At 34.9% G+C, this 22,065-nt stretch overlaps 3 long non-coding RNA genes and 1 pseudogene across 3 annotated transcripts; 3 read left to right on the forward strand and 1 right to left on the reverse strand.

The window, feature by feature from the left end:
- The first annotated feature begins 1,449 nt into the window (after nucleotides 1–1,449).
- On the forward strand, nucleotides 1,450–6,430 carry LOC113350849 (annotated as a pseudogene).
- Nucleotides 6,431–7,406: 976 nt separating this feature from the next.
- LOC113347384 lies at nucleotides 7,407–11,604 on the forward strand. Its single transcript, XR_003358942.1, has 3 exons — nucleotides 7,407–8,218; nucleotides 9,426–9,483; nucleotides 11,271–11,604. It is a non-coding gene; the product is annotated as an uncharacterized LOC113347384 (long non-coding RNA).
- Nucleotides 11,605–12,050: 446 nt separating this feature from the next.
- Nucleotides 12,051–14,264, reverse strand: LOC113347383. Its single transcript, XR_003358941.1, has 4 exons — nucleotides 13,932–14,264; nucleotides 13,572–13,699; nucleotides 12,492–12,540; nucleotides 12,051–12,364 (listed from the first exon to the last, which is right to left on the reverse strand). It is a non-coding gene; the product is annotated as an uncharacterized LOC113347383 (long non-coding RNA).
- A 4,467-nt stretch (nucleotides 14,265–18,731) lies between these two features.
- LOC113347385 lies at nucleotides 18,732–21,228 on the forward strand. Its single transcript, XR_003358943.1, has 3 exons — nucleotides 18,732–18,933; nucleotides 20,055–20,180; nucleotides 20,719–21,228. It is a non-coding gene; the product is annotated as an uncharacterized LOC113347385 (long non-coding RNA).
- Nucleotides 21,229–22,065: the final 837 nt, after the last annotated feature.

Here is a 22,065-nt window from a genome sequence, read left to right on the forward strand (position 1 = left end):
TACTTTATGTGATCGACAATAAAGGTTTTGCTAAAGTGTTTGTTGATTCTTTTATTTAGAAAGAGCAGGGAGAGCGGCAGGCGCATCACACATGTGTTATACTAGTGTAAATAAATGGAAGTTTCGCGGTATTAAATTGCATGTTATAACTTCCAGATCTAACAGATTCAAACTGCCAACCACATGGAACCGTCTTCAGCAGTTCAGCTATCGTCATTCTTCGTATCCAAAAGTTTAGTTATCATCCAACAGTTGATTGGGTCCTGATTCCTGAACTTCCACAAATTTTCTTCACGTGTCTTACTAATTGCAGTACCAATAAAACGTCCCCGATTATTCGCGTCAGGACTTACTAATTTTAGTAAAACTCTGCATTTCCGACCCCACACAGCACACTCAATATCCCTAATCTCTGCAAAATTGCGGTTCTGTTACATGAGCATTTCTGTAACTTTACAGCATCCATAACAGATCACTAGCGTGGCTTTAGCAAAAAGTACTGATTTATACGTTTTCTTCCTTCTATTAGTATGCGTATGCGTATAGCCATTACCACATATAGGAAGCCATTACCATATATCCCTCCCAGCCCTATTAGTCAATATAGTCCGCCCCCCTCTAGCTCCCCCTGCATATATACGCATACTTTTCTCAACTACTTCACCTTCTAGATCAGACCCCTAGAGGCTGTGGCACATGCCAAGACCAGACTTGACTACACATATGAACTAGCTGACCAAGTCAGTCCATGTATAGTACATCATCATGATAGTCATACAAATATATCTTGCATATGGAAGTTCAACAGATGTATTCGAGGATGAAAAAAGGAAAATATCACGCATCTTCCATCTGATCGTTTACCATTTTCAATTTTTAATTACTTTCTTCCCTTTTATACACCGTTGCATGAAAAGTTAGTCTAGTATGCAGTTGCATGCGCATTTTATTCTCACTTATATGTCTCTTTGTAAGAGTATCCTTTTCTACATAAACTGAATCCATAAAAAGATTCAGATTAGGCGCCTACATGGTGTGACGAAACGTCTCGTGGACAGGTGATGGCCCAGAATGTAATATCTTTGATCTCCTCACCTTTTTGCCTTAACCAAAATGTAACTAACTTTTATTACCAACCTCCTTAGCTAGTTTACGTCCTCCTTCCATTCATCTTCCTTGTTAGTGTTACTTTCTTCTTCTCCAACTGAATTTATGCATGCAATCAATAACCGAATCGCCTACCTTTTCTTAGTTTCCATTTCTACCAAAAATTCAGCAGATAATTCTGACGCCGAAAGATCTTACATCTCTCTCTATCTCTCTCTTCCTGTCTCTCTCTCTATCTATGTCTCTCTCAGCTCAAGCTCTCACCATTTGCTATAAAAACCCCTAAACCCCACACCATTCAACATATCAGTTCTTGCTTCTTTTAACATAAACAAGGAAAAGATGCCTAAGTTTTCTAGTTTTTCAGAAGGAACCGTATTCTTTTTCTTCTTCTTCATTCTTGTAATTTGCCAAGTTTCTGAAGCTGCTAGAATAGTCCCTAGTCATCGTGGTCATCACATTTCTGGTTTTGTTACAACAAAAGATACTCAGTTTTTGCTCAATGGGTCTCCGTTTCTGTTTAATGGTTTCAATTCATATTGGATGATGCACGTAGCTGCTGAACCAACTGAACGATACGAAATTTCAAACGTGTTTCGTGATGCTTCTGCCGCTGGCTTAACCGTATGTTGAACATGGGCTTTTAGTGACGGTAGCAATCAAGCTCTTAATCTCCAAATATCACCTGGTGTGTACGATGAACGTGTCTTTCAGGCACTTGATTTCGTCATTGCGGAAGCACGCAAATATGGAATTCGTTTAATTATGAGTCTCGTTAACAATTACAATGACTATGGAGGAAGACCTCACACTACAAGAAAAGGGGTATATTGCAACACCTCACTTCTGTGGCAAGAACCCATGTTTCATGTAGCAAAAACCTATTGCCACATAAAATTTTTTTGCCAAGCCTGTGGCAACAGCCTGGGTGGCAAGAAATTATTGCCACGCCTTAAATACATTGTAGCAATAGCTGGTTTTTTTGCCACGCCAAATAGTGAGGCAATAATATGCGGCAAAAAAGTAATTTTTATTTAATTATTATTGTTTTTACTATTTATTTATTTGAAAAATCTGTTGCCACATCAAACTGGTGCGGCAATAACGTGAGGTAAAAAGAAAATTATTTTTAAATTTTTTAATTATATTTCTTTTAAAACATTTTCGCCACACCGCATGAGTGCATCAAAAAAACACTTGCCTGCCGCAAAAACGTGTTTAGGGATTACTGTAATCATGTACAATTTGTACACAGTAAACAAATTTCTACGGAAGTATTTTTAACTAAAAATTGAAACAAAGAAATCAAAATATATAATTAAGAAAAAATGTATGTTACAAAGTAGGGTGGTAAATCAAACTTTACCATAAGAAAAAATAAACAGATTAATTTACACAATTTTTGACCTTTAACATTAATTAGAAGTAAAGAAACTTTATACTTCAAACTAGACATAATCCATGCTAAATCCATCCCAGCTGTCTATTCCACTGCCCCGTTTCTGCTAAGCAAAAAAACAAACACCACCAAGGAAAAAGAAATCAAGAGATGGCAGAATATCATCAAGTCTAATGGAAGCTTGAGTTGTATGAGAAATATCATACAAACATGCAGATAAACATCATACTAACATACCGATAATTTTAACGTGTTAGTTAAGAGATTGTTCGGATACTATGAATTCAAGATCAAGAAAGAGATACGATCAGTTTGCGATCTCTACAGCTGCTCCTCAGGTCTAACGAGTTATTCCTCCTATCTGTAAGGCTGCTCCAAAGGTCTGTAAGGTTGCTGCTAAGGTGCAATAGTTACTGCCCATGTACGCAAGGTTGTTTCCCATTTCGTTCCCTCATCCGCCTAACATAACCTTCCTCTCGCTCTTTCGTTTGTCTTTTAAAATTTTCGTTTCTATCAGAACTGGAGCATGTAGATACTACGTTTACAAAGATTTCATCACTGATAGGTTGTAGGTTACCATCCTCATCCAACCCAGATGGTTCCCTCATTTGGACCTACATGTATCATAAAACTTTTAGGTTAAAGGATCTGATCTCCTAAGAGTAAAATGTTCATAAACTTTTCTACTGTATTTAATCACATGGGCTTTAACAAACACATCACTGTCAGTTGGATGATCAAGAAGTGATATTTAGCAGGAACGGAGCCAAGACATTTACTTTATGGGGTCAAATGCATTTCCTTTCCAACATTTATTATTTATTTTTCTGATCCATAATTATATTACAACTTAAAGTAATAAGAAAGCTTATTATCTAGTATAAATTCTTACAGTTTTCGTGATCAACAAAGCATCCTTTAAAGGCCATGACAACAATCTTGGCGAATGATTTGTGGTTACTGATGCCAATATCTCAATCATCTATGTCAGAATAGCTTAAGGAATCCGTGTTTCGTACTCAATGACTGAATCTATGAATCACCCTGAAATAACAAATCAAATATATATACAGACTACATACAACCATTTGTTGTTAGTATAGCATTTGTTAGCGGAGATGATGTGTATTCATTTATATTGCCACCGTATTATTTTGAAGGCGACGATAGATAAACCCTAACCCATATTATATACTTACATTGCAAATTTCTAATACAACTACTCCATAAATCTCAATGCATAACCTCCAGCCATGTACCCACTGAAAAATTAAGATTAAACACCTATTAATCTTAAGAGATTAATAGTTTATCAGTTTAGCAATCAAATCTGATAACAATATCAACCCTAAGATCAAATACTAAACCTTGAATAACTTCAAAGTTCCAAACTAAAAAGTGATTGTAAAGACAACTTAAAGTACCGTGAATTGCATTTAAAGCTAGTTCTGAATCATATAGTAATAAAAGGTGCAACCAGTATTCACCGTATAAAACACTATTCTTATAAGAAACAAATATCTCAGGAATGCAAACAAGGCACTAGATTTGTGTTACCACTAGCTAATGACAAGATTCATACATGGATGACAAAGCTATCATACAACGTAAACAATTTACTCTCAATCTTTTCATAAATCGGAGAAATCTCCCGACAGAATCAAAATATGATTTTAGTGCTACACTAACATGCATACACCATAAAATATCAAACTTAGCACAACCAAAAGAAATTTAAATTGATTCATCTAAACACAACCAAGTCAAACGAAGTTTCTGAAACTTTCTAACCATTGCTTAAAACATAACCAGAGTACAACATATTCTCAATGGGATGTGGAACAAGATACAAAACCATAATAGAAAAAACAATTCTCAAGAACGCTACAGAAAAAAAGTGATACCGAATTATCTTGCAATAATTTCTGGAGCTCATCATGATAATTATGAAAATTGAAATCCCCTTTCGAACTAAACATGATCATGATGATTACGGAAACAGAAATCTACTCAGTGGATGATCAGTAAACCACACCAAAACAGAATAAAGAAAACCCTATAAGAATAAAATAGGGATTTGAAACCTACTCTTCTTCAAATTGCATCATCGGAAAGAAGCCCTAAAAAAATCAACATAAAACCCAAATTAAAATTAAGAACCATCTTGAAATTGAAATTTCAGAGAGAGGTGAGAAATTAACCTGCTGTAAGTCTCTACAGAGTGTCGAAAACAAAAACCCCCATATCAACCGGAGGTGTTATGTAGATCTCCATGGAGAGATAGCAATGCTAAGTGAGAAATAGTAAATTAAGGCTTTCAGAGTGACGAGATTTTGTTTAACTGAGAACAAGCCAAGAAGGTGATGAAGATTTCAGAGAGATGTTGAGAAAATGGAGTAGTTTATAGGGTTTCGAGAGATTTTGTTTTTGAGAGATGGAAAACTGAAAAAAAATTAATCGAGAAGATGCGAAAAGTTTGGGGGTGTGGGCGAATAATATGGAAATTAGTTTTTCACAAAACTCCATTATAGAGGGAAATCAAGCGAATATTACAAAGGTAAATTTGGTTTTCTCGAAAATAAAAAGAAAAAGAATTTAATAAATAATTTTAGCTTCACGTATATGACGGAAAAGGGGAGTTTATAATAATTATATTTTTCCGTATTTTTATAGTTGTTGCAACACCTATGTGGAAAAAACTTGAACTATTGCGACATCGTCAAACAATACGAGGCAACAACTTATCATTTGCCTCGTCTATTCTTAAAGGTGGCAAAACATATGACTTTATAATGCAGTGAGGCTAAAACCTCTCTATTTCCACATTATTTATTGATGTGTAGCAAAATAGTGTGGCAATAGACCCCTTTTCTTGTAGTGTCAGTATGCGCAGTGGGCTAAAAGTGCTGGTGTACAGATTTCTAGCGATGATGATTTCTATACAAATCCTGTTTTGAAGGACTACTATAAGAACCATGTCAAGGTAAAGCATGCCCATGCATATATGTTTTCAAACGTGGGAGTTCACAAATAATTAATATACACATAATATTTGTAGACGTATTATTAACGTATGAAATTTCTTTGTCTACAGAAAGTTTTAACACGGTTTAACACCATAACTAAAGTCGCTTATAAGGATGACCCAACTATTATGGCATGGGAGCTCATGAACGAACCTCGTTGCCAATCTGATACATCCGGCAAAACAGTACCGGGATGGGTTCAAGAGATGGCTACATATACAAAATCTATCGACAACAAACACTTGCTCGAGATCGGAATGGAAGGATTCTATGGAGATACAATGCCAGAGAAGAAGCAAAATAATCCTGGTTACCAAGTTGGAACAGATTTCATTTCGAACAATCTTATCAAAGAGATCGACTTTGCTACCATACATGCATATCCTGATATTTGGTGAGTTTCATATGTAAGCTCTAATAGTTGCGGGCTAAAAACCCCTACAACTGGTAAAACTAGGAACCATTGTTACTATATGGTAAAACAAATATTAACCTTTTCTTTGCTGCAATCCAAATCCGCAGGTTATCCGGCCAAAACGACTATGCACAATTAGGCTTTGTGCAGAAGTGGATGTCGAGTCATTGGACAGATTCAAGGACGATACTAAGAAAGCCATTGGTTTTTTCCGAATTTGGCAAATCGAGTAAAAATCCAGGATACACGCTAAGCGCAAGAAACGTGTACATGAACGCAGTTTACAATAGCATTTATAACTTTGCGCGAAGTGGAGGAACCATAGGAGGTGGTTTAGTATGGCAAATAGTAGCTGAAGGAATGGAATCATTTTATGATGGCTATGAGATCGTTTTATCACAAAATCCTTCCACGGCTGGACTGATTTCAGGGCAATCTCATAAAATGAGAGCACTTAGTCATACGTTAAGCGGAAAACATTAAACAGGATATGGGCGACATGGATGATGGAACGTCGACTCCGCAAAGCCAACCAAGGCATTTTAAACTTGGAAATTCTTGTAGCGATAGATTTACAATAAATTAAGCAATAGGCTTTTATTAATAAAAGAGAGTTTTGAGTAGGAATTTGAAACTCAACTAGTTAAATGTAATTCATTCACCTTACTTTCAGTTTCAGTAATAATGGAAAAATTATGAATTTATTGATTGATATACCTTCTTCATTTTTTTTTGAACAAGACTTAATTAAACCAGACACAGTTGTGGCGCCAGATCCAGAAAACACCATTCCAGTCTAAGCTATGTATGAGCATCAGTTAATGGCCAAACTTAAGCGACAGTTAATATTTTTGACTCATCAGAGCATCATTCCTTTTACCAAGTGGCAGTTCTGTGCTAAAATATTAGAATATATTATTAACAGACCGCCTAAAAACCGTTAAATAAACCGCCCTCTTACATGACCTCTCTCCAGAATCTGCACCCTATAAATCTCTAGGGATGGGGCCACCCTTGTGTGCGGAAGCGGTTTGTTGAGGCGGTCCGTCCATAACTACTTTGAATCAATACATAAAAGAGACGCTGCGGACCTACCCCGGTCAAGAAAACTCAAATACTTACCTAAATAGTAACGAACTGTTTCAATCCTTGCAAAAAAATCTAACTGTTTCAGTTATCAACTGTCAACAGATTTTGTGATTTTGTCTTTTCAGCTTTATTTGAAATTAAAATTTGAAGCAAATAAAAAGAGAACTTAAGGTAGGTGATAAGCATATGGTCTACGTCATTTAGTATATACTCACATGAAATGAAATGTTGATAAACAAAGACGTTGGCACGTTGCTTTCATCATTGATTTTGGATATCTCTGTCCAGGACTCACTAGAAGGCCTCTTGTTATAAGAAATTTAATGTGGGAATGTTATAAACACACCTATTATTCATGGATCCTTCGTAAATACCCTTATCCATTCCCCTTCCCTTCTAGAAGGAAACAATTTTTTTTAATAATTTCATTAATATCCGTTAAATTTCAAAGAACAAAATTATTTCATTTTTCATTTGAGATCAGAAATTCTCCTTCTCTACTTTTCTCTCATCCACTTTCACCCATCCCCACTACCACCATCAGCATCATTTTTCCGCCGTCGCAACCACTACCAACATCACAACATCTCCGACACCACCATCACCATCTCCACCGCCACCACTGTCGATAACATTTCACATCTTTAGGAATGAAAGAGTGAAACAGATCTTCATCAGAAATCGTTTTCAGATTCAAAAACCATCAACAGTGTAGCATCATAATCATCATCTTCTTGGTTTGTCGCTGATTTTAGATATCGAATTCAGTTTCAGTAGATCGAGAGATCTGATTTTAAGTTACATTTTCTGGTAATTTCGTATTCGAGATTGGTTGTGTTAAGTATAGTCCCACATCGCCTAAATCCCGAGATTTATAAAGTATATAAGCCTTGGGCAACCTTGTAAGCCGGTTTTTGAGGTTAGTTAGGCCATGGAATTTAACATGCTTAGCAGAAGAATTCGAAGGATTCAAAAGCAAAGACTGGTGATAACTATCTAAAGTCACTGCTGGTGCTGTTGTAGAAGGAGAAAGGTGTTGCTGTAGCTAGACCTGGTGTCGAAACAGGTGGTGGTCACATGGAAAGGAAACTAGTATATTTTTTAGAGATGATGGGGATCAAAATATAGTTACGGGACTGTTTATAGATTATTTCAGACGGGGTCGAGGAGCAAACAGAACAGGTATATATGTCCACCAACTCAACCTTGATATATTTATAATACGTTTCAGTAGATAATTAACTAGTTAAACTTGTAAAATAAAGAAGTGTACATGATGCTAATCAACAATTCATTTAGTTGCTTGCATACTCAGAATAGAAATAACCATTAGTGGAGGTTTTGATTAAATCATAAAATAAAGAAGTGTACATGGTGCTAATCAACAATGCATTTGGTTGCTTGCATAGTCAGAATAGAAAGAACCGTTAGTGGAGGTTTTGATTAAATCATTGATTTCTTAAACATTGTTAACTAGTAGTTAAATTACACTATTACTTACTTTTCGTCAAGTACTGTGTATATTTATCTGAACACACTGGTTGTTTCCATAAGATGTTTTTTTTTTAATTTACTTGACATCATCGAATTATCATTGATTTTGATTTGTTGTATACTGCTGATTCATATAGATCTAAATTGGTATTTTGGAAACTGGTACTTGACTTACCTTAAAATTCTTGTACGTTGGTCTTACTTAAACTAATCAGAATGTGAACAAGCGATAATGAAGAGTTAAATTTGCTGAATATTCGTTCTGGGTTTGTTCTTTTGTTTGGTTCATCAGCGTTTGCTACATGGAAAGATAATTTCAGTAGTTAAGTAACAACATTTCAGTATCTTCTTTGTTTAAAATCTGTTAGTTCATAGGTTTTGAAGTTGTTCTCATTCCTTTTCCATACTTCCACTATCTAGAAGCCGAAATTAAAATGCCATTCAGTTAGTGTATCTTGCTGGATTTTTAGTTGTTCTCGTTCCTTTTCCTTTTCGCTACTTTCACTATCTAAGCTTCAGATTTTTGGAAACCACCTCATCAAGTTGCCTCCAACTTTGGAAACAACTTGACCAAGTTGTTTCCACTGGTGGGGACAATTTGTGCTAGTTGCTTCCTTTTTCTGGAAATAACTTGTATATGTTGGATTTGAATTGAATTTAGGTTTTGGATTCTCTTTCGTATGCTTGTAGGTAGTTAATGTGTATGCCATTCTTATCATCTTTGATAAGGATTGTGTTGGTTTTTACTACTATTGTTATGCTGGGATGCTTTAGTATGTAACAATGGAAAATTCCATCTGCCATGATTTTTATAAAATTCAAATTATATGTGATGTTGTTCTGTTGGCACTTGGATCTATGTGTGGATTAATCAGTTTTGTACTGGCGATTGCAGATCATGAAAGCTCCGAGTTACCTCATTGTAGAAATGATCTCTTGCATCTAAAGTGCAGGTAAGTTGAACAAATTTTGTTTTACCTTTCAGGCTGTAAAGTTTGAACAAGAAGTATTTGCATATGTCCGAACTATCACCTCCTGAATCAGTTGTGCTAAAAAAAGCCAGATGTATATCATGTTTCTGTGCTTGTGAATAACCTTGGTAGTATACACCATGTTGATGGTTTTAAAGACCTTTTGAATGATTCGACTGATATGTCCCAGAATTAAGATCAGTGTGGTGGTATTTGAATTATATTGATTCTCCCTTTATGTTAATTTATGGATTTCTGGTTAGGTTGTTGATCCTTAAAATATGAAATTTATATTGCTATTATAGACTGAACCTGATTTTTTTTTCTTTTCTTGTTACAAATGTTTTTGTCTTGTTTATATTGCTAAAAGACCACGAGTCTTTTCTTGTTAAGCATATTTTTGTCTTGTTTATGTTCTTAAAAGATCTCAAGACGAATCTTTGGTGTAATGGTAACATGACTGACTCCCCCATCAGAAGATGTGTGTTCGAATCACACTAGATTCACTCATTTTGTTTATACTTTTTGTTGGAGACAACTTGTGCTAGTTATTTCCATATTTGGAGACAACTTGAAGAAGTTGGTTCTAAATTTGGAGACAACTTGGGCTAGTTGGCTTCAGTTTTTTAGCAACTTGTCCCTATATAGATTTTTGTTGTAGACAACTTGTGCTATTTGCCGCTATATTTGGAGACAACTTGAGCTAGTTGCTTCTAGATTTGGAGACAACTTGGGATAGTTGTTTTCACTCTTGAAGACAACTTGTGCTAGTTGACTCGGATTCGGAGACAACTTTGTGCTAGTTGCCTTCACTTTTGAAGACAACTTGATCTAGTTTCCTTAGATTCGGAGACAACCATCAGTGAGAAAGATTTCTATCAAAACTAGGAAGGTGAGGGATGGCTAGTTATGTTGAATTGATACATTTGCGGTTCTTGATATGTCTGCTATGTAGTTACTAGTTAGTAATCTTGTTGTTTTCTTAAGTTCAGATTCTTCAAAAAATGGGGGTGATGGACATTTTGTTACTGGTGTTATAAATTTGTCTCTCCACCGAAGCATGTTGCTGGTGTCTGTAAGTTAGTAGTTAATGATCCACTCATATAAATGTGCGGATATATTTCTACACAAAAATATGTTACAAATTTGATCTTTCAAACAAGATTATTGTCTGTAATGGTATGAAAATCAAATGACGCAAAGGTTTCAGATACAATTGCTAGCATAGACAAGTGAAATTTTAGGAAAATTTTGTGCTATCTTGAGGGGTACTTCTGGTTGTTTTTGCCCAGCTTTGTATCTGCTTAAATGTGCACTTGTCTCAACAAGATGCATTTTGGAGGCGATGGATGTCTAACACTAGTGACATCCTTTTTTTTTTCTTCAAATTATATGTACATATTTATCTCTAGCTAATGATTAATTTACGGTGCAATGGTTTTTTTTCTTTTTGAAGACAACTTGTGCTAGTTTCCTTCATATTTGGATACAACTACTGCTAGTTGCCTCCATATTTGGAAACAACTTTCGCTAGTTGCTTTAACTATACTTCCCACGAGGGGGCGTATACCCCGAGTTAATTGTGTTCCTGCCGAAGTTTAACTAGAATCAACTTGATTAATAGTGTTTTTGATTCAGATTCATTATGTTTTTGATCTCGAGTTGTGTAGCTGACTAATTGCCACCAGTTTTGTAGCTTTTGCTTTGCCTACTTCATTCGTCGATTGAGAGTTTATGTTTTCGTTTTTAATTGTTGAGGTTTTTTGCAGGCTAAAATGGTTGTTCAAGAGAAACGTTTACTGTTGAATGCTTTTTCAAAGGAAAATGATGTAATTGGAAGTTCGCAAAAAGAGGAGGTGTTGTAGACTTACACTTCTCAATCGTTTAATGCCTGAATGCCCCATTGGCTCATCATGCACCAATATTTCGAAGGAAGCCAAGGGCTTCAAACTTCTACAGGCTTATATTCCTATGAAGTTTTCCATTTTCCAGTTTATGCGAATTTGTTTTACTTTTCTGAACTTGTTTTATGTTTTGTGAACTTGTTTTGCAAGTGTTTATTTTGTGAACTTCTTTTTTGTTCAACTTGCAAATGTTCTAAAAATTTTGTTGTTTTTGTAAAAGTAAAACTGTTTTCATATTTCTGCTCCAGACTCTACTTGTGTTTTTTGCAGGTATGCTTGTCAACAAGTTCTTAAGAACTTGTTCTAGTTGGATTTGGATGTGCTAGTTGATCCATATTTTGGAAAAAAACTTATGCTAGTTGATCCCAGATTGGAGCCACCTTGTAAAAGTTGATTCTGAAATGAGATACTACAGGGTTCCTGGGTTCCAAAGTTCAAAGTTGGGAACGTATCCAAGTAGCTTCCACTACCTGGGTTTGAAATTTCGGAACAACTTATCCTAGTTGCTTTCACTGATATAGGAACAACTTATACTCGTCGCTTCCACTAATATAGTTAGTATTATAATTTGATTATTGAAACAAAATGCTCTAATCTTTTTTTATTAATATTAGAATCGAAGATTCGTCTATAATGCATACTACATCAATGAAATCCCTTTGGTGATATCCACATAAATATTCACAATTATTCGATTTGCCTTAAAAAGTTGGTTCTTTTCTAGGAAAACCAATAATAAAAGTTATAAGCTAAGAAAAGTTCAGAGACGAGAATCTGTTGCACTGAAATATTATCGGAAATGTTAAATTTGTAGCTTTCGACCACTGAATCTGTTGCACTCACGTCAGCATCAGGCATGTGCTCAGGTCTAACATCTCATCTCAGTATGAAAAGCACTTTGAGGTATGTATGATCCACTATCTTTCAAGACTAGCCATCAAAGGTTCCAGCACTTCCACCTAAAACATCACAGATTATACATCAGTTTTTACTTTGTCACTACTGCTACAATCCAACCAGATTCACATCTGTTTTTTTTCTGAAGCTTTCCGCATTTATCAGTTGCATCAAGAGATTTTGGATAACCTTTTTCTCAATGTGCAATAGATCATCCGGTCCGGAATACGCTAGTTCTCTGCACTTTTTAACAAATTACAGATGAAAAGAATTCATTAAAAACCTAGCAAACATTTTTCAAGCAAGTAATGGAAGCAACTTATGTTAGTTATTCCCAGATTTTTGAAACAACTTATGCTAGTTGATCCTTAATTTGGAGCCAAGTTGTACAAGTTGCTTCCAAAATTTCGGAACAACTTGTCCAAGTTGCCTCCACTACTGGAGACAACTTATGCCAGTTGCAACAGTATCTGAAGACAACTTGAACAAGTTGCTTCCAGAAATAGAATTGGCAGCTACTAGCTCCAGTTGTCTCCATGTATATGAGCAACTAGCTCAAGTTATCTCCATATATGGGATCAACTGTATACAAGTTTTCTGCATTTATACGAGTCAACCTGGACGAAAAGGGTCTCAATTAAGACTTTATGTAGCTTGTCTTATTTTTCCGGATGGTCACTTTTGGTTAATATTTCTAGTTCATATAAATGTCCACATATAAAGGCAACTTAATAGTGCTTTTCAGAACATGGTTGTAATTACTCTATGAAGATTTATAAGAAGATCAATAAAGAGAATATAAAAAACAAGCAACACTTCATAGCATGATTGCATTTTTCTAAAACAGAGGCATGTTGTAATTCTCAACCCACATCAATGTACTCGGTAATAAACAAGTCTAACACCAATCTAGAGAATGATTAAAACAAAGTATTTGTAAGACAACTTTATAACGTACTCAGTAATAAACTTTATAATGTACTCAGTAAAAAAAAACAAGTAACACTTCATAGCATGATTGCATTTTTCTAAAACAGAGGCATGTTGTAATTCTCAACCCACATCAATGTACTCAGTAACAAGTCTAACACCAATCTATATGAATCTTCTCTATTATAATCATCAACTTCTTTCATTGTAACTACTACTGCTAAAACCCTAGCAAAACCCCAATGAGAAATGATATGGAAGATGAATTTATAAGTTAAACCAGTGACATTTTAACTTTTGAAGAGATCAAGTCAATACAAATTTTTATTCAAATCATACCTCACCACAAAATCTTATTCAATTTGAAACAAGACTTTAGATTTGAAACAAGGTCTGATCCCAGATCGCCAAATCACCGAATCTTGATTCAGTTTCCTCTTCAATTTCAGATCCAATCAATCCTCTACCTACACCAACAAAACTGAACAAATCAATTCGAATCGTTGAATTTCTTAGTTTAAAATTCAGCTATAACTTAATTTCAAAAAGCTAAATCGATGAATTAAGCACTACCAGTTAAGGAAGACTTGAAACAAAAACAAATCAAACAAAATTTTAATACAAATCTAGCAGCAAACCCTAACAAAATCAAAATGAACTGAAATACAAACTAATTGAAACAAGTTAATCGATGTTTACCTGTTAAACACGAAAATTACAGTTAAACAACAAACTGATTTCGACCACAAACCCTAATTTCTGGTTTCTTTACAGAGTTCGATATTCTGAGTCTTGTGGTGGTAAAATGAAGCTGTAATAGTAGAGAATAAGTTCGTTTTAGGTTTCATATTTGATGATTTTGATCGATTTTCTTCAGTTTTTAATGATCTGGTTTTGGTTTTTTTGACAGTTCGTCTCGAGAGAGGTGGAGAGAGACAAGAAGAGAAAAGAAAATGTCGGATATTAATGGTTTGGGAACGGTTGCTCCATTAAAGTAGGGATAATTTGGTAAAGTATTAATTCGGGTATGGGATTTTAGAAGCCTGGGGGTATATATTAAGTTGAAAAGGGCATTTTGCAAAGGGTAGAGTTCTAGGGGCATATAGATAATGTTCCCAAATTTCATTGTTTATTACATCAGATGCACCGACTTTGCTGCTGTCTTGATCAACCTCTCGGCCGTTTCTCGCTTTCTTTCAACTTTCATGTTCGAGAGTTTAATTTAAAAACCTATTATAGGGGCTCCAAGATTTTGGTTTTGAGGACTCACAAAATGATAAAAAATGGGGTCACCAAATAACAGTACCAAAACCCCTTATCCCAATGATTAATTAATGTTAATGATTAGGTAAATTAAGTTAAGTAAGATTAGTGATAAGATTAGTAATAAGATTAGACTAATTAGTTAACTAATATTTGAAAACCAAAAGCAAAGATTGCGGTTTTTTTTTTTTTTTTTGAAAATTGATGTTACGGTTAGATTTCCTTCCCGTATACGGTTGGGGGTTCATGTTTTCCCAACCGTATACAAACTCAGAGTAACTTACGGTTGGGAGTTCATATTTTCCTAACCGTATAAATATTATATGGTGAGGAAATCAAACCGTAAATCAATTACACGGTTCGAAAAATCAATGTTTCCCAACCGTATTCAGTTCTGAAACTAAATTTTCAATCTCTAATTTAATCAAATCTAACCTATTCATGGGACCAAAATCAATAAAAAAAGATTGGGTTTCCAATTCTTCCCCAATTAAAGTTATTGTTGGCTTAGAGTCCATGATTATTCGTTGTTAAAATTACAAAAAAAAGAAAAAAAGAATAAGAGGATAAGAAAGACGAGTTTTTTTTTTTTGTTTTTTTTTTATTTCTGTTGATCGGTTTTAGGGTTTAGTATTTTAGGTTTAATAATTATTTAGATTTTTAGAGGGTATTTTTATGTTTTTGATAACAAAATAGATCTCCCCTCATCCATATTTAGGATAGTTGAATTTATAAGAACCCTCAAAACCAAATCCTTCCAATCCTATAATAGGTTTCATAATTTATCATCACAAATGATGCATAGACGGAGATTTCTGGACCAACCCAACATCGACGTACACATTAAAGTGGCCCCAAACAAAATGTGAGGATCTGTTTTGTATTTGTCCAACACTTTCGATTTGGTTAGACTCGTTCATTTAGCATTAGCTTGACTGGAGCTGACTTGTTGGCTGCTGCAAAGCCTTGAGAATTACGTCCGCTCTTCCATAACCATCAAATGATTGATTTGCAAGAAAGGAAAGGATTACGATCCAGAAAATACAGAAACGTGACATAAAATTGCCATAAGCCATACTGCTCGGTTCTCCATGGATTTCAATCCATAAGGAATCTAGTTTTATGGACACACTATACAATTTCCTAAAATCTCCTATATTCTTTTAGCATATTCCATTTCCCCATTCATAAATCTAGGATTTAAATAGTTTGCCCAAATGGATTAGGAGTTTGGGAGAATGCTTTGTCCTGCCAGTAGATGAGTCGGTATAGTTTCAGCAAATACTTTGTCTTGCTAGTAGATGAGTCGGAATAATTTCAGCAATATTCCTCTGGAAGGACAAAAATGCTTGACGGAAATTTGATATTATAGATCCATTTCCGTCACAAGGTGGACATCCTGATGGCTGAGGTTGTAGACCACATTAAACCATCTGCTTAGGTCATGTTGTTACGTGCCACCTACTGACTAATTTGTTTTTCGATTTTTGGATGCATTGGGTGATTCACCGTATAGATATTCAAGTCGGCCTATATGGCCCTTACGTAGTTGACCCGGTCAGAGTATCTTGGGGGATTATGTCGATCCACCGTTTGTAATAATATTTCAAGAATAAGAGCGGGCTAGACTCACTGACAGTTTTCTCGAGTGTGTAGTAAAACTTCTTTAATATATATTTTCAATAATAAAATTTTATCCAACTCTAAATACTAAAATATACTCCTTCTTTTTTTCTTTTTGTAATTTAAAGTCCATTTCAAAACAATTAATTTAGAGAGTTAGTAACCCTTACATCTTGTATACTAGAGTTTTCTAATATAGAGTTAAGGTTTTTATCTCGTACATTAAGATTTATCTACTTCCAAGTTTGGTAAAGTACAAGCAAGTGGACTATTGTCCCAATTGATAAGCTTAACAAAAGATTTTGCTTCCTTGGCCAAAGTATCTGCCACATGGTTTGCAAGTCCAGGTACATAAAAGAAACCCAATTTTTTTTGTATTTGTTGAAGTTACATTTTGCTCATCTATCAAAGTCTGATTCTGCCATTCAATTTGAGAGGGTTCCCATTTAAGTAATCAATGAGATTTTTGCAATCTCCTTCCACACTGAAATTGGTTCATCATTTCTCTAATGCTCATTTAGCACCTTGGCAAATTCCTAGGGCTTCCGCTTCTTCAGGGGTAGCTGCTGAGAGAGGGCCTGCTCAGTGTAAATTATAACACACTCCAAAAATTCTCCTTAAACATTAATAGGTCCCAAATATTATATAAAAAATAATTACATTAGAAAAATAAAAAATAGTTTTTGTATGTATCAAATGTTTTCGGAATATAATTCAATATTGTTTTTTTTTTTTTTTTTTGAAGTTCAAATCAAATTGTATTTCATTCTTTCTTATATGTAATATAATATCAATGTTTTTACAATTTCCAAAAATTTATTATCTAAAAAGTTTCATCAAACTAGTAAATGCTTGTAGAAACCACAATTGTTTAAAATAAAAAAATTAAGAATTATTCTTTAAATAACATATTACTAATGTATCTTTAAATGCAACATTATTAAATTATCGATTATGTAATATCTATTTAAAATAATAGGATTAGGATGGTCCCAAGTTTATTATTTTATAAAAAAACTTATGGTAATATCACGAGAGGGGATTCAATAGGACCCAGGCCGCCTATAGCGTCGGGGATGGGCGCAATAAAAATGAGCTTTTTTCATCTCTTTCATCAATGGGTGTAGGGATGGCAACAAGGTGGGTATGGGCCGGGGACCTTGAATCCCATCCCCTACCCCGTTCCTAAAACCAAAACCCATCCACTACCCGTTAACATAAGAATTGAGGCAAGGATAGGGGACGGGTTTCCTATGAGTTACCCATAGTTTACGAAAAAATATTTATAATTCCGTCATAATCCATAAAAGTGCTATCGTGCATATCCACAGTAAAGCCAAAAATGCAAAAAGAAATCATATCGACAATAAAACTATCAAGTACAAAGCTTTTTTTTTCTTCTCAGTCTTGGTTATAATCCAATATGATTGATTATATAGGTGGACTAAAAGAAAATATAGTTAACATTTTAAGATCGATCATCTATAGTATAATTTGTACGAGTGAGTCACATAAATACTTTGTGTGCATCGAATCGTTCGTAAATTTCTATGAACATGGAACAAAATAATAGATAGAATCTATGATAATACTTTTTAATAAAATTCAGAACTCTATATATGAAAGGTACGGGGCAGGTATGGGGTGGGGACAGTCCCCACCCCATCCCCGCATAACTAATTTCGGGGATTACTCGTACCCGACCTCATCCCCGTTTGTACGTAGAGAACCCTACCCAATAAGAACGGATACCCATAGAGATGGGTTTGGGTGGGGAGAATTGACATCCCTAAGGCTTAGTCTTATTGGGTGCTAGTCTAGCAGCTAGATTAGAAGTCACGACCCTAAGTCTTATGGGAGTGCTAATCTAGCAGCTAGATTAGAAGTCCACGTCAGCCCAGCGATGAACCATTCAGCGCCCAACGATAAATGGTTTAGCGCTTTAAATCTCAACCGTCAGATCAAAAAATAAATCTCTCAGCGCTGAACCATTCCGCTAAAAGGTAGTTTTCCCAGCGCTGAATCATTCAGCGAAAATATCTAGCATGCTAGTTCACATGCTAGCAACTGGCAGGAGATAAAAGTTGTGTTAACTTTTTTGCCACACTTTTTTTTTGAATTGCAACACTTAAGTGCTAATCTAGCCCCTCCAATCTAGCCCATAAAACTAAGGCTGAATGGGTGAGAAAAACTATCAGCAAGTTTAGCATTTTCCTTTAAGAATATCATAGTTTAATTTTCGGTCGAGCCTTACTAGACTTACTGTCAGAAAAGAATCGGTTTTTTTTTTTCTTTTACCATCCATGAAGGCATAAGGATATAACATCTATATTATAAGTTTGCAACTCGTTAAAATTACACTGTAGCGTATATATATCTTACTAATCTTACTAATACAAAGAAAAGAGGTAATTGTTTGGTGAAGTTTTTCGTATGGCAAAAATGCCCCTCCGAAGTTTTGAGTTTTCTTCTTAAACTTATGTCAAAATGAAATATACAGAGGTTAGATCTGTAAAATAGAGACATAATGAATCCGAGTTCGAATCCCGCTGTCTCCGTTTCGCTTCGGTTTTTTTTTACCTTTCCTCTCTTTCTTTTCGTATCTTTAGAATCTCTCTCTTTGTTATCTTCAGAGGAGAGCAACTGATATCGTATCCTCAGAAATATTATTCATCTTCTCCGTTCTTCTCAATTAACCTAACGCCTCACTGAAACAAAAACAAATCAACCCGAAGAATCTCTCGCCAATCATCCATGAAAAAGGTGGGATCAGATGAACAAGAAACAACGACGAAACTTTGAAGAAATTTCTCAAGTAAGTGTCAGACATGATCTAGGGCCAATTTGTGGCTGAAAATTTCTTTTGAATGTTTAATTTCAAATTATATGGTTAGTTTAGGGCCAATTTGTCGCCAAAAGTTTCTTTTAATTGTGTAATTTCAAATTCTAGGGTTTGTTTAGGGCCAATTTTTAGCACAAGATTGCTTTTTATAGTATAATTTCAATTCAACTTCTAGGGTTACACTATCAAAAGAAACTTTCAGAAGAAAATTTTTATATGTGCAGAAGAAAACTTTTATCTCAACATTGCTTTTGATAATATGTAAGATGTGCAGCTCGGGCCATTTTTAATGGATTTATTTCCTTCAGTACTTGGAATTAATAGATATAATTTTTTCAACTCATAGAGCCTGATGTATTTATGTACTTAAAAGAAGAAAAGTAGAAGCTCCAACTTGGAACTGCGAAGTTTGAGGTTAGGTCATCTTTAATTTCTTTCCCCTGGCAATATTGCATAGTAACTGAAAATGTGCTAAACCTTTGGATCCCCATTTAGTTTGAAACAACTAAAGAATGAATGACACTTTAGTTTCATCTGAATGGTATAGTTTACAGTAAATTCATATGAGTGTTATAGTTTCATAGTGAAAATTTGGTTGTGGTAATGACAATTTTGCTACTGATGATGTTGAGCATCGCAAGTAGCTTAATATTGAGCTGTGAAGTCTCCATTAACACTGGGTTTGTTGTTAGCACACACTTGCCGGTATTGTTTGTTACATACCCCCATTGCATGCATATATAAGATGACATTTGAGCAAATATGACTATTTAAATGTCAGATGTCATGGTTACTTTTCTGCCTGACATCATTTATCATATCCTACCGGGGGTGTTTTGCTGTAGAATGATTAATAATATTGGTTGCTTATGTTCTATGTTATAAAATTATTTATATTTACTCCCTGAACAGTTTCAGATCATGTTCAAGTTAACTCTAATTCGACTCTGATACTCTGACTCTCGGTGCACTCTCAATGCGACTTTGTAAATTGCGTAAATGCCTAGAAAAATATTTCTTCTTTAATTTTAGTTTGTGAATTCATTTTTGATTCGGCCTAACTAATTTAGTTTACTTTTTGTTTTGATTTATAGATGGATTCATTACAGGGTAAAGCTTCAGTTCTCATCCACGTCAAAGTCCAAAAAATTTCGGCCCTTTAACTTAGGTTTTTTGTTCATGCCCGACACCAGAACCTTTGGGAGCACAAAAGCGAATAGGTAAGCATTCAATTTCTCCTTTGTGTGATTGCATATATCCATGCTTCAATTAGTAGAAATGTCAACCGGTGTTTCGGTTTTCTTTTAACTTTGTTCGGATTTCAAATCGTCCGCTGATCCTTTGGCATGGCTAAATTATGAACGCAACGTTAACTGGAGATGTGCGTTACGAACATAAACTGTCTAACTGCATAATTACGATTTCGTTAATTTATTAATGGACCATGACTCGAACTGCCATCGAGGGTTAATTGTTAAATCTTAGCAAAAAAAAATTTAAAAACACTTGACACCTGTTTTGGGACCGTAGGAATGTACAACCGATCGATATAACAACTGTGGTGATGATTTGTTTGTTTTCCCATTTGTTTTGATCATGTGAGTTATTTACTAATTCTATGTTTGCTGGCAAATTATTTGGCCTTCTTATTCAGTGCAATTTAAGTCATTATAGATTCTAATTCCGAATAAATGTTCAGTTTTAATCTTAATCTTAATGCTCACATTATCTTCTTTTCTTATAAATTTGAGCTGGTAGTACAACAGCATCATAGCTCAGTTTTGAGTACCTTGGAAAGTTGTGAGCAGTGAACTCGATAAGCTTTCTAGGCTGAATGAGAAGAGTAGCAGTGAGTTGATATCAATGCAAAAGGCAAATGGGTTTGTTGCTACTGCATTGCACAACTGAAACATGACTAAAAGATGAAAGAAGGTGGTACAAGACCTGCAGATTGTTATGGAAGCTGTGTGACACAATCTCGGAAGTAAAAGGTGATATTACGATGAAAACAGTTGATACCAGAACTAACCATGTCCAGTGGAAAGATGTCTCTGCTTCTATATTAAGTATTGCCAATTTGTATATACATATACTACGTCCTTTTGAGTAGGTACATTTTTTACCCAATTTTATAAAGTCCACTCTGAATACATTCCCGCCCTTTGTAAACCTTGGCTATAATAAATGAATGGAACTATGTAATCAGCACAATAAAAATTTTGGTATGAGGTTCACCTATACTTTATGTGATCGACAATAAAGGTTTTGCTAAAATGTTTGTTATATGGCTCGTGGATCGACTTTTATTTAGGAAGAGCAGGGAGAGCGGCAGGCGCATCGCGCATGCGTGTCATACTAGTATACTATAAGGAAAAGCTGAATTTGGCATTCTCAAACGACAATTGGCATATTTAATCATACTTCATTTGACAAGGAGATTCTTTTGTATTTCTTCTTATAAATAATCTGATACGCGGATCACACATGAGAATTAGCTTTGCACCATGCTAGTTCTTCTGGTAGCTTAGCATAGAGATCACCTCGGAAGACCCCAAGCATTGTAGTTGGATGGTAGTATCAGGATACTATAAACACCATTTGGTTGCAAAGGCACAAGTTATTTGGTACGATTAAACAATTCAAGTAGTGATCAGCACGTGTAAGCATGTCTGACAACGTTACTTTTCCTGCTAAAGGCGTTGTTGCATTTAAACGAGTCCATTTATGTGCACCCTAGCTTAACCCAGGTGCACATTCCTCCCATCATGATTGGCTCCTCTTTAAATGGAGATACTAACAGATTATAATTTAGTGAATATGAATCAAGAACTTCATCTACTAAACAACCGAACAGTTTGTGGATAGTTTCTCAAGGGTTAAAGAGGAGCCAATCATGATGGAAGGAATGTACACCCTTGGTTATGCAGGGGCGCACATAGATGGACTCCATTTAAACTTATACTTTGTTATATCGGAAACTTAAATTCATCGTGTAAGGTGTTTAACCACCATCTAAGCAACATTTTAAAAATATATAGGTTTTCTTCAATTTACCTTCAAATTATAACTATTATTTTTGGAAAAACATAAATATATTGAAAATTT

The sequence above is a fragment of the Papaver somniferum genome, chromosome 2, assembly GCF_003573695.1.
Source record: "Papaver somniferum cultivar HN1 chromosome 2, ASM357369v1, whole genome shotgun sequence".
Lineage (NCBI taxonomy): Eukaryota > Viridiplantae > Streptophyta > Magnoliopsida > Ranunculales > Papaveraceae > Papaver > Papaver somniferum.